The following is a 10,172-nucleotide window of genomic DNA, read 5'->3' on the forward strand; positions in this document are numbered from 1 at the left end:
TGATTTATGTAGTACACCGTGGTAGAGCTGTCCGTCCTGACCAGAACATGTCTGCCCCGTAGAAAAGGCAGTAGAGCCATTAGAGCAAGGTGAACTGCTCGTAATTCCAGGACGTTGATGTGCTCGCCATCCCAGGGTGGCACCCAACGCCCCTGCACCATCCTGCCCTCCCAGACTGCCCCCCAACCTGTGAGGGAGGCATCCGTGGTCACCACTGATCGTCTCGATGGAACATTCCCAAGGAGGACTCCTTGGGATAGGAGCTGCTTGTTCCTCCAGGGACCCAAAGTTTCACACGTCTGTGCAACTTTGGGTCGAGTTGGAAAGTGTTCAACCACCTCTGCAGTGGCCGAGCCCTGAGGAGACCCAAAGGGATGACAGCTACAGCAGCCGAAATCATCCCCAGGAGCCTCTGAAAGTGGACCAGCTAAAGTCTCCTGCCAAGCCGAAACTGATCCAGGAGGGCCAGGATTTTCATCACCCTCTGAGGGGTGAGAGATGCCAACATTGTGAGGGAGTTCAACGGAGACCCACAAAAACCGCCTCCTGCCTCGGTTCGAGGTTGCTCTTGGTGAAGTTTATTTTGAAACCCAACCCCTGCACATGTGAGGTCACTCTCTGTGTGTCTTCCAGGACCTGGCTGCGGGACGGAGCGCAGATCAGCCAGTCGTCCAAGTAGGGGAGGATCTTTATCCCCGACAACTGGAGAGGAGACAAGGCCGCCCCTACCACCCTGGTAAACACCCGTGGCGAGAGGGAAAGGCCAAATGGCAGGACCTTGAATTGGTAAGCTTGCCCTTGAACGGCAAAACGAAGGAAGGGTCTGTGAAGTGGATGGATTGGCACGTGAAAGTATGCATCTTTTAGGTCCACTGATGTGAACCATTCGCCTCTCTCCCCGACTTCTAGGATTTGAGACGTGCTCAGCATCTTGAAGGGGAGAACTTTGATGTATGCGTTCAGCTGCCTGAGATCTAGGATGGGACGAAGTCCACCATCCTTTTTCGGTACAAGGAAATAAGTGGAGTAAAATCCAGCGAGCTGTTCGCCTGGAGCGACCTCCACTATGGCCTCCTTCTGGAGGAGTGTTGAAATTTTCTCTGATAGTACCTGTGCCTGGGTTGGGTCCTTGACAAAAGTCATGCGAACCCTGGAGAAAGCAGGGGGCGCCGCCGAAACTGTATCTTGTACCCCTTTGACACTGTAGCCAGAACCCAAGGGTCCGACACAGTGCGTTCCCAGCTTTCCAGGCGCAGCTGGGAACAAGCCTCGGCGGCTAACCCCCCCCCCACTCCTAGGTGGCACGCCCCTGAGGTCCTGGACCTCTGGGGGGGCGCTTCCTCTGAGGCATAACTCCGGGCGAGGACTGTGACTGGGACCCCTGGCGTCGCTGCTGCTGTTGCAGAGAAGTCCCAGAGGCCGGGAATGCAGAACCCTGTCGCCTGCCATACAGCTCCTGGCGAGTCCAGGATGACTGAGGGGCCGGCTGGGAGCCCCTAGGTCTCCACCTGGCAGCAGCCGCTCTGCCGAATGTACGCTGAACAGACTCTCTCGTACGCCGGGACTGTTCAGCTTTATCCAGCACACCCTGAGAGCCCGGGTGGAACACACACCCTGGCACTACTGGCATAGTGGTTAATTCCCTCCTAATGTTTTCAGGGAGAGAAGTCTGGGCCAGCCACACCTGTCTTCGTGACATCATTGCCGCCGACATGGACGCACCAACATCCCTTGTCAGTTGGGAGTGGGTGACAAGGGCCGAGTCAATCAGCCCCATGGTGTCTCTATCTTCCGGATTAGCAGTTCTCCGCAGAGCTACCAGTAAAAGTGCCAGAGCGTTCCCAGAACGGGCTGCTTGTGTGGCTGCATTATACGTGCGACACACTAGACGGTCAGTCTTCTCGCACTCCTTCACTGGGCAGTGTGGGTTTGCAGTCACACGCTCCGGCCCCAAGGACGTCAGGGCTGCCATTTCCCGCTCAACTGGAGGCATATCCCCTAACCCGGTCTCAGGGTCATACTGGGTCTTGGCCAACCTGCGACAACCAGCATTAAACTGTGGAGCACCACTGGGGGCATTCCATGCCTTCTTGAGCATGTGCAGATAATCCCCTGCCACAGGTACAGAGACAGGCCTTTGTGAAGGTTGGGACTGTGCAATGCCTGTCCAGACTCCCTCCATCGGGGCAGGAGCCTCTTCTGGAACCTCTAGCCCCACAATTTTCGCTGTACTCATTCTGGAAACGATGTCCGTGGACGAGAGGTCTCCCTCCTCCCCTGCAGTGCTGCGACTGGACGCCGCCTCAGGGCGAGTGGACCTAGGCCGGTCTGACGCCACAGCATCCTCAGACAGTTCATCAACCCCCAAGGGTGAATCCCTGTGTGCATAGAGAGAAAGCACGTCGTGTAGGTCAGCACCATCACCTGGGTGGGGGGCTGCCCTGTCGGAGGGGGGATCCTCTGAGCGCCCACGCAGTGATGCGGCTGCTGCAGCAGGACGTTGGGTCTCAACTCTCTCCAGCCTTTCTGACAAGCCACGTATGGCAGCCAGGATCTGTTGCTGGACCTCCTCTGGTGGATCAGTCAAGCTACTAGCTGAGCTAGGCCCCGACTGTACAGTGCGCCGCTTGTGACCAGGGGAGTGACCCCGGTTGTGGCCAGGGGAGCGACCAAGCTTCCGCCTTCGAGAACCGCTCTTTGAAGCGTACCTCTCTTTTCCCAGCTCCTCCGCTGGGGGTGGCACTGATGCTGCACGGCTGGACTGCTCCAACCCCCTGGCCCTCCGAATGCGCACCGCCATCAGCAAGTCAATGGCTGCCGCACAGAGTTCCTCAGTATCCTGCAGCAGATGTGACATGCCTAGGCAGCTTGGGCATTCCCGGTGACCATCACAGGGGGCCATAACCACCTGACAAAGACGGCATAAATGCGGCGCCATTATAAAGAAACCCAACAGCTACGTATAGCTGATGAAGGGAAAAAAAGAAAATGATAAACCAGCTCGCAGCCTTAATTTTCTCTACCAACAGAAAAACCAAACTTATAACATCCACCAAAAACCAGAAAGGAGGAAAGGTGGAGCAACTAAACAGTAGGTGGTATACAAACAGATTTTATTTCATACAGTGTATAACTGAAAGCGACTGTAATATATACAGCGGAAAATCAAAATGCAGGGAATTGACACAAAACTACCTGCTGTTTTTTCATTTTAATTTAATTTTATGTTATTCTTTTTATTGTTATTTTTTTATATATTTTTTTTTATTTTATCTTTCAGTTGGGTAAATAACGTTTTCCAAATATTCCCAAACAAAACGTAGTACCTCCACTCCTTAGTGTGCGCGAACGCACGGGAAGGGGACCTTTAAAAAAAACAAAAACCCCTCACTGCGAACAGCGAGTTAATGGGGAAGCAACTGAGGACCGAAAGACAAAAACAAAACCAAAGACAGATTCTCAACCTGTTTCTCTTTTTTTTTCGAACTCACGAGCCGCCAGGCTCTTTGTTACTTTGTCAACTTTTCTCAGATTCCCTGAAACAAAGAGGAGAGGGTAACGCATGTAACTCTCGCCGCTTTTTTTGACATGGTTTACAAACGCGGACAATCCACCTTCAATCCTCAGGGGCACAAGGCACCTGCACACACGTGACGGATTGTTAGAAGCGGAGTCCGACCACACACTACTTACCTGCAAGTCTCGGATGAGGCGAGTGAATCAAAGAGAACGCGGCGCGCTCACGAGGCGCTTATATGGGCGGTGAGCTACGCCGCATAAGGTCAGTCACATGACATTGTTGATATTTGTGCTCGAGGATAGGGAGATGAGGGCATCATTCAAGGTAATGACCGTGGTGACGGTCTGAGTGAGGTCGAAATAGATCAGCATATTGTGGTTTTGAACGGAAAAAAAGTAAAGATAAATAGAAAGAAGGAGAGAGCGCTTCATTTCACGACTCACACACTTGGAGCACACACAGCTCTTTGACGCTGGGTGGTGCAACGCCAAAAAAATTCCCCAGAGGAACAAAAGGCATGCATTGATAATCATCATCGGAACTTTTTTACAGGCAAAAAATAATAATTATTTTTTGGGGAAGTTCACAACACAAAAAAAGTTTTGTTTAGGGAAAACAAATAAACAAAATTAATTAAAGAAATTTGACTCTGCTACATGTGGTCATTACACATGTTTCCAGAACGGCTTGAAAATAACTTCAAAGGCCCCTGTACATTGTGCAATAACAGAATAATGAGTCCAACATCTTGAGGGACATCGTAGAAAAATCCATAATGTGATTTGGTGTAAAAAGCTTTTGACATTTTGAAACTGCTGGGAAACCCCCAACACTCTAAAAACTAATTCAGAAGACCTTTAGTCATTACTTAAATATATTGTTGTGAAATAAAAAAAATCAAGTTCTTAGATACTGTTAGACTTTTTACTTGTAATTGTTATTTTATTGAGTTTGGATGACACACAAATTATGCCTATTGATTCAATATACTATCATGACTCAGTTTACATTTTTTAGTAAATCAAAAAATAATTTAATTTAAAGTTGTTTTTGTTGTTTTTTTTAGTTTCGGGTTTAACTTTAATGTAATTTTTCTAACCCTAGGGTCTAGTGTTATTGTGGTTACTCACACTTAGTATTTGGTGCGTGTGTGCGTAAAGTTGTCGGTAGCGTTAGTGGTGCGCTCTGGTATAGACCCTTTGTTCTCCAGTTTACCTGTGCACGTGCAGGCCTGTAAAAGTTTGTTTGCTCTTCTGGGAGAGTGTAGAGAAAAGGATGCTTTGGATGATTGTTTTGTTGGGTAAGTAAACTATTTCAGAATGATTGTGTTGTTTTTATTACATGAATTTGGCCATTTGGGTGTTTGTTTGAGTAACGGTTGTTTTGTGCGGCTATCAGCTGATCCGTATAACACTCGCAGGTTGATTGTGCGCAGTCTTGTAAAATGGTGAGGAGTTTTCCCTTGTAGGCTGTAGCAACGTTCTCCTTTGGGTTCGTTGAGCGGGGGTGTGTAGTGTTGTGGCGAACGTGGCTGAAGCGTTGCTCGGGAGCATGTCCGTGGTTTCGGGAGGGTTGCTAGCTCGCTAGTCGCCTTCCTGAGCCAGCGGTCAACAGTGCATAAATACCCACCACAACTAACCACATGAAGACCAGGGAGGAGGTTAGTTAGCCGGTTGGGTTTAGATAGCGGGGAAACTCCAAACTGGATGGAGGTTTGTTCCTCTCTGGTGCGCACGAGTGAATGGCGTTGTGGCTATCTGACCCTTTGGCGTGTTAATTTAATAAATTCATTAATTTCTAGACATTTATTGTGTCCTATGCCGTATTTGTCATAGCCTAGGAGCCAGGTTATGTAAATATTATGCAACATTTTTAAATGTTAATTTTAAGTTCTGTTAATGTAAAATACAATTTAATGACGTGTAAACGGCCCAGTTTCCGTCTCCTGCATGTCCAAGACCAGAGTGACCACAGCGTTGCAGCGTTGTGGTGAATGACAAGTAATTTTATGCTTCATTACAAAAACTGCAAAGTCCTTACTAAATTTAAGCAGTGTTGATAATACAGTTTGTGTGCCGAGGTGAAGTTGGCTAGTAGCTGTAGCCTGTCACTGATTGAGTAGGCTTAAATGCAGGATTACTTTGTGGCCAGTTAGCCAGGGAAAACGTCTTGGCAAGCTAACTTAATATTAACGTTACCCATTAGTCACCGATGTGGTGAGCATGTAGGCTAGTGTTAGAGATTCCAGGGTATGACTGCCATTCCGCAGGATGACTTTGACCACTTTCAAAAGGACATGACCAGTGTGACTCGGGCGATCAAGATACAGGGTGTGGGCTGTGGAATTGACAAGGTAAGAATTTGTATCAGATTTCTTATTAATTTCACAGAGGATCTGTAGATGTCTCCTCTTACAGGTGTTGCAGTCTCTGTTTAGTGTGCACTTAGCAGCAACATGTGGTCGGGCACAGCGCCAACACCTCTTATTTTCCTTGATCCAAACTATGATTTGTTGCTTGTTCAGAGCTTTGAAATCGCCACACTGGCTTATGTGGTGACTTGTGGAGCTACAATAGGCACAGGGGGACCTTGAGGGCATTTGGGGCATTTGGGGCTCCCTATGCTCACCGATGCTGTTAGCTCCATGGAGTATAGTAGTGGTTGCATGGGTGGAAACTAGTGGTCTGTGTGATCGAGGGTGATTTGGGCCTGTGTAATCCCGTCTAGGTTGGCAACGGGACTCCATTTGCAGCCATTCAGAAAGGTCTGTGAGGTCATAGTTGGCATCTATCTGGGTTCTGTACATATGACGTTTGAAGCGGCTAACCTGTTCAATCGGGAGTTTCTCCAGTAGCCTATCTACGTGTGAGCCACAGAGAAGTTCAGCATTGCCTTGGTCGGCCATAGTTCTTAACAGCCCAACCAGTGCTTGGACTCGCAGGGCAAAGGCGTCAAGGGCGTGACCATCACCAGGACGTACAGGGGGAAGAGCCATTATGTTCTTCAGTTCCTTGAGTGCCAACTGACGTGGTTGGCCATAACGTTCATCTAGGGCCTTTAAGGCTTCTGTGAATGGCTGATGGGCATATGAATAGGCCAAAGCCAGGCGTCTGGTCTGGTCCACCTTAAGATGGTCATGAAGAATATGAAACTTGAACTCCTCAGTTTCATCTGGATCCAGTAGGTTGGTCAATGCCAGTCGCAACATCCTGTATTGTACCTCATCCTCCCTAATGAAGTCAGGGAATTTAGGGGCTTCGATTGGTCTGTAGCGCCTGGATCGGTCAGCAGGAGGTACTGCAACTCCTCTGGTGGAGTCCAAGGATCTGGACTGTAAGGGAAAGGGGGGATGAGGAGAAACAGGCTGATAGGAGACTAGAGGATGGAATTGCAGTGAATGATGGGAAGGTGAAGGATTAGATGAAACTGGCTGGTGATGACGAATTGGGAGGTGCGAGGAGATTGTTTGGGCTGAAGATGGGGGGTGCTCTTGTGGGTAAAGGGGACGAGGGATTAATTGTGTGGGCTCTGCTGCTACATTTTCCCTATAAGGGCCTCTGGGCTGCGCTGAAGCTTCTGCTGCAGGTTCATGGCGGATAGCTGGTGGGACTGGGGGTGACCTAACTGGAATCTGACTTGGATCACGGGGGTAATTATCTAGTGGTGGGTGTGATACATTTTGGTGACTGGTCGAGGAGGAGTGGCTGCTTCCTGGGCTGGAAGCTTCGTGTCGCTCCATGAGGCGCTGCAATATCTCTCCTTGCTGCTTTACCATTGTCACCGTTTCGAGTAGCTGTTTAATGATGTCGGCTTGGCTGAGTTCTGGAATGGCGTCTTGCTCTCTGGTGATAGGTGTAGAAGGCGGTTGGGTCCCACTAGTGCTGGTGAGGGGTTGATTGTGGTCAGGATGCTCAGAATACTCCTTCTCACCATCTCTTTGATGCTCTTCCTGTTGGCCCTCATGTGGGTCATGTGTGCATTTTGTGATCGTAGCTCTATTCTCATATCCGACTTCATAGTCCTCTAAGCGCCGGGGTATACGAGTTTGGCGTCGAAGATTGAGAGCTCCATGGGTTGGAGTTGACTTCCCTTCAGCCATGGCAATGTTCACGATCCGGCTCGAAGGACCACTTGTAGAATCTATCTCTAGGATTGGTTCACCGGTGGTTGAGCATCACCATGGTACATCGATAAGAATGTAGGAGGGACAACTGATGTTTCCGTTTAAGCCATTTATTGTCACTATGCACACATTGAGAGCAATAGGAGATCGTGAGGCTTGACGGTTATGGTTTTCTATAAATGATAAACAGAAAAACACACAGGAATTACAATACAGTTAACCAATATATAACATCACACTTAACAATTAGGTACCTATCAAACTATAAATATTAGTACTCTAACCAGGGGGGTTTGGGGTAGGCCTACCACTGCTGAAATTATAGACTACTACATAACAAAGAAACATCCATTTAACAATTACATAACATAATAAATTAAACATTCTCAATTAGGTTGTAAGGATTCTTGCATTTCCTGAAGAGCTACAATTAATAAATCATGTGCACTGCGCACTTACACACAATATTATGTCTGTAGTCTCAAGGCAAACAAACAAGATGATGATTATAGCATTTACCAATCTATACTGGTCAAACATTTAATCACATCCCAATCTACAAATAACCATTAAAGTACATCAACATATGAAGAAGCAGTTAACTCACTTTATCACGCACAACCATAGGTTTTGTATCTGAATCCCAGGGACAGAGGGCCCTCACATGCTGCTTCGTGTTGCTGCCAGCCAGAACAAAGGAAATGGGCGGTACATATAGAGTAGAGCATTGATTAGGAGTGAGTGAAGTCAGGTGAGAATGGGTGGATCCATGCCATGAGTGAGGTCAGGTGAGAATGGGTGGATCCATGCCATGAATGTAGGTGGGGGGTTACTGGTTAGTATGGCTCTATTTTACACCTTTGTTTGGCACACATGTGCTGTGACTGGTGACTCTCTGTTCTGTGTGGTAAGGTGGACTTTTGGGGTTTTTAACATTGTTTTAGAATTAGGATAGCATTTTAATTGTTAGGGTAATGTAGGGGTGCATGCACCCTGAAGTATTTGTATTTTAATTATTTCAATTGTGCGTCTGTCATTTGTTTTTAGGACTGAAACACTAACAGTGCTTTGTTTGTTTTTAGGCATAGCACTGACTGCCGTCTATTTTATTTTAGTATTTTATACTTTAGTCATATTGATTTTATTGTTTTTATTATTTTAGATTGGAGTTGTGTAGTTTTAGGATTTTAACATTCTGTCTTCTTCTGTTCCTAGTATTATGGCTGTTGGGAACCCCCATTCAACGGTGTGGCTGAAATGCTGGGAGTTCACTTTAGATGGTGATATGGTTTGTGGTTGCACATTGAATTCGTGTGGTGTGTTTATTTGAAGTGTTGGGTTTATATTTATTTTGAATATCTAGTATACTCCCAGTGTCCTAGGCAGTGGATGGTTGGTCTCCCAGTTGTGATATGACTGTCTGTCCTCTTGTCTTTTCTTGACTGTGTTTTATAGAGTTTTAAATATTGTAAAATAAATGGCATGTGTTTGACTGACTGTTGTGGCCTCCTTAATTGAAGCCCCTGTGTGTTAAATCAATCCATAAGGTTACATTTAGTATTTCTTCTCATCTGAATCATAGTCTAAACATGTCTAGCTAACATTGCTAACTGGCTCCAGTAATAGCCACTGCTTGCTAAGAGGCTAGGCCTCCATTTCGGCTTGTTAATTTGACGTGTTGCTTCTCCTCCATTTAGTCAGTTTTTACAAAGAGCATGATGGGGAAAAACTGCTAAAATAATCTAGTTGTAGTCTTGTAAATAGTTTCCCTGCTAGATTGACAGTCTGTCTAAAATCTCAGTGTGAGACTAGACTGGGACTAGAAACTCTAAACACTCGTCTTTAGATGTGAGCAGGTGGGACACCAGAGTTTTCTAGAGTCTTTTCCAAATCTTTTCAAAGTCTTCTGATGTTTAGGGAGCATAAAGGGAATGATGTGTGGGATAGATAAATATAGATTACGTGTATATACATGAAAAAGATCAAATAAAAAAATGTGTGGCTCGATAGCAGCAGCCAGGATAAGAGTGCATTTTGTACATTTAATATTGCATATTGTGTGCAAATCATTGTGAAATATGGGCAAATTAAAGGTAGAAAAGTATATTACCAGTGCATCATGCATGCCAAAGATTTAGAAATGTGCCCATTATCAGTTTGAAATAAGACCACTATGTACTTATAGTGTGTATTTGCATTGTTAAAGAAAAATATAAACTTTACATCATGTCCAAAGCCAGATATATCCTGAAACTACATATTTTGTCTTACTTTATGTGCATACCATATGTATTAACAGTTTTACCTTGCAACAATGTTGTTGTTTTTTTCATTTGAACCTCTTTTTTTCTGTACTCCCCAATAATCAATCAATAATCAACTCTACGCTTTTATTTTGTCAGTGTTGGTGGTTAAGATGACTTCCTGCTTCTGAGTCTTTTCCAAATCTTTTCAAAGTCTTCTGATGTAAAGGTAGCATTAGATACATGCACAATACAGACGATCCGCATCAGCTAGGAAGCACCAATC

The sequence above is a fragment of the Centropristis striata genome, chromosome 19 (assembly GCF_030273125.1).
Source record: "Centropristis striata isolate RG_2023a ecotype Rhode Island chromosome 19, C.striata_1.0, whole genome shotgun sequence".
In the NCBI taxonomy this organism is placed as follows: domain Eukaryota; kingdom Metazoa; phylum Chordata; class Actinopteri; order Perciformes; family Serranidae; genus Centropristis; species Centropristis striata.